Here is a 3,510-nt window from a genome sequence, read left to right as displayed (position 1 = left end):
GTATGTGTGTGTGTGATATGTTGTATATATATATATATATATATATATATGCGCAGTGTATTTATATTGTGAGAGTGTGATGTGTATCTGTGTCTGTGCATGTGTGAGTGTGTGGTATGTGTGTGTATTCTACACAGCCCTCTGGTAAAGAAAAATAGTCAAAGATATCATTCTACAAACTCCATCTCCGCCACTCACTCTGGGTGATTCTGGAAAGTTCCCTTAATCTCTTTCAACCTCAGCATCTTCATCTGAGCAATGGAATTGAGATCTCCCAGAGGCTGGCTTTGTATTGAGGGGCATCATGTGCCCACAGTAAGAAGCAACCAAAAGGATTCAAAATGCCTCAGTATTACAGAAATATCAGGAAAAGTGGTTACCAGGATCTGGCTCTGGTCTCCTATCAGCAACCTGGTGCTTATGAGCCTCAGCAAAGAATTCAAAGGACACAGAGTGCTGTGCATGAAGCAGGCAGAGTTTTATTTATTACAAGGTAACAGGAGACACTCCCAAGGGTGGGAGCAGGCAGTGGTCAAATGGATCATCATGAAGGAAAACACTCTCAAGGGTGAGAGTGGACCGTGGCCAAGGTAGCCGCTATGCCAGTCTATATTTTCAGGTAGGCTTTACACTATTCTGAAGTCTCTGGAGCACACAGGTTTCCTGAGGGGCCTTTTCCTGTACAAGTGATTGACAGACTCATTGGCTTGACTGTTAGCAAAGGGAGCAACAGAAATGTTTGTTCTTAACTACAAAGCCTCCTGTTAGCAGTCTTGTGATCTTTTGGACAGTTCAGAATGTCATGCCTCCACCCAGTGCCAGAGCTCCACCTCAGATCCCATTCTTCAGATCAGTCATCATACGACAGAGCAGATTAAAAAGAATTAAAGTAGGAGAGGAACACAGGGACCTTATAAAGATGGACACATTTTCCCAGGAGGAAGCCGACTTCTCTGAAAGAGCCTCCGCAGAACCTGGTCTCTCCACCCTCCTCCATCTCTTCTAATCTGCATTTGGCGTTTCATCCAGTACTATAAACTTGGAGGGAGACTTGTGGTGCTTTCTGTCATGTTTAGTCACTTTTTCACTCGCAAAGTTAGTGTGCTGGCAGGTAAGTGCTCTCACTGCGTTCTGTCCCCAGCCCTACAACAGTACTGTTATTTTATTATATTCAATCCCTACTTCCACAAGAAGAAAAGGCTCAGTAGTAATAGCCACAGTAACGCGGTTTCCTGTTCTGATCTTCTAACTTTGCTCTCTCACTGGTAAACTTCCACCATCTGTGACTAGAATCACTTAAGGCCTGGACACACCCAGACATAAATTCCTTAGATAGAGAAGTGTCTACATCATTTTCCAGGAAAAACCTCCAGACCACATTCAAGCATGGTTTGAAGCCATCTTTTTAACAACTGACATGCACAAGAGAAGCCAGCTCATCTCACAGATGACCTGCTCATAACATAAGTCCCAAATGACCTGAACAGAACATGATCATTCCTCCCCAAAAGAACCATGAAGCCTATGAGAAGGAAGAGGGACTGTGTCTACACCTGCAACAAAGAACCCTACCATCCCGCCTACTCCCTATCCAGCCAGAAAACAGCTGTTCCTAGCTCCTGTCCTATAAATTCTCCTGCTATGGACCTACCCTGACAACATATATGAGCCTATGGCCGTGGCCTCCTTGTCAATTGAGCACATAATAAAACCTGATATTGGGACTTGCAGGATGGCTCAATGAGTTAAAGGCACTTGCCGCCAAGCCTGATGACCTGAGTTTGACCCTCAGGACCCATAGTGTGAAAAGAAAGAACTCACTTGCCACAAATTGTCTCCTCTGACCTATATGTGCATGATGTGACACCTCTCTCTCTCTCTCTCTCTCTCTCTCTCTCTCTCTCTCTCCCTCCCTCCCTCCCTCTCACACATGCACACGCACACACATTAAATAATAAATAAATGTAACTTTAAAACAAGTATCGACTTCTATATGTACTAAGGAGTGAGCCCTAGTCAAGAACCACTGACCTTCTAATGACAGGGACGCTAATGTCAGGGAGTCCAAGTGTGTAACACTGAAGTAAGTACCTTGTCCTAACTGTGTTTCATGTTGTGGAAACAAAAGAATGTGCAGATCCTTCATTTCATCCTGGTACATGGGTTTATCTGAAAAACAGGTTGAAGCTGGATACCAAAACCAACCCCCCTGTGGGTTGGGAGCCTCAAGCTCTGTACTACCTCATCACTCTCCAAATGGTGACTGTGACCTTGGCTGTGATCAGAGTGATAGAGTAGATCAAGCCCTAGCAAGACAGAAGTGCTGACTTCCTGAGTTGAGGTCCAGGCTGCAGACAGCTGCAGCCTCCAGCCAAGCGTAGCCGCTCTTACAAAACAATAAAACACTGGAGAATAGCCAGCCTTTCAACTGTGCTCCGGAATCTTTTTCTTTTTCCATTGATTCCTTGTTCAAACTTCGAGGGAAACTAATTTGAAAGAAGGTCAGTGTTTGAAAAGGGGAGAACTTGTACTTCCTCTGTGCTCTGTGGCGGCTGTTTGAAGACAATAAGGAACAACAGGAGGTTTTTAAGCTGTTTCTTTTCCACCAAAATCACTTTCAGTAAGAAAACTACACTGACCTCAGACCTAAGCCTATTTGTCTCTCTTCTGTCACTGGAAGAACTGGGCTGGTACACAGGTTCTATCGGGATGCCACTACGTTCATGGAGATGGAAGTGGTGGATTCAAGGTGAATATAACCCTTGCCACCAGGCAACAGCCCACAGAGCCAACATCAATCCCTGGAACCCACGGGAAGAACAGTGGCGCATGGTGGGGTGCACTTGTCATCTCAAAACTGTGGAGGCAGAGCCAGGCAGATCCCTGGAGCTCACTGGCCAACCAGCCTAGCCTACTTGGCATGATTCAGGCCAGCGAGGGACCCTCTCTCAAGAGAAAGTTGGACTAGAGAGATGGCTGAGCAGGTGGAGATACTGGCCACCAAATTTGATGGCCTGTGCTGAATTCCTGAGACTCACAGTGTAGAAGGAAAGAACCAACCCCACAAGTTGTTCTCTGACCCCATATGTGCTCCCTGGCATGTGCACACACATACATAAAAAAATAAATAGGGGCTGGAGACATGGCTCAGAGGTTAAGAACACTGACAGTTCTGGCTGAGCAGGTGGAGATACTGGCCACCAAATTTGATGGCCTGTGCTGAATTCCTGAGACTCACAGTGTAGAAGGAAAGAACCAACCCCACAAGTTGTTCTCTGACCCCATATGTGCTCCCTGGCATGTGCACACACATACATAAAAAAATAAATAGGGGCTGGAGACATGGCTCAGAGGTTAAGAACACTGACAGTTCTTGCAGAAGACCCAGATTTGAATCCTAGCACCCACATGGCAACTAACAACTGTCAGTTCCAGGGGATCTGACAGCCTCTTCTGTCTTCTGTGGGCATTGCATGACACAGGTGCACTTACCTACACGCAGGCAATACA

Source organism: Nannospalax galili, unplaced genomic scaffold (genome assembly GCF_000622305.1).
Source record: "Nannospalax galili isolate Female #2095 unplaced genomic scaffold, S.galili_v1.0 scaffold172, whole genome shotgun sequence".
NCBI lineage: Eukaryota > Metazoa > Chordata > Mammalia > Rodentia > Spalacidae > Nannospalax > Nannospalax galili.
The sequence above is the reverse complement of the archived record's forward strand: the minus strand, read 5'-3'. Positions refer to the sequence as shown.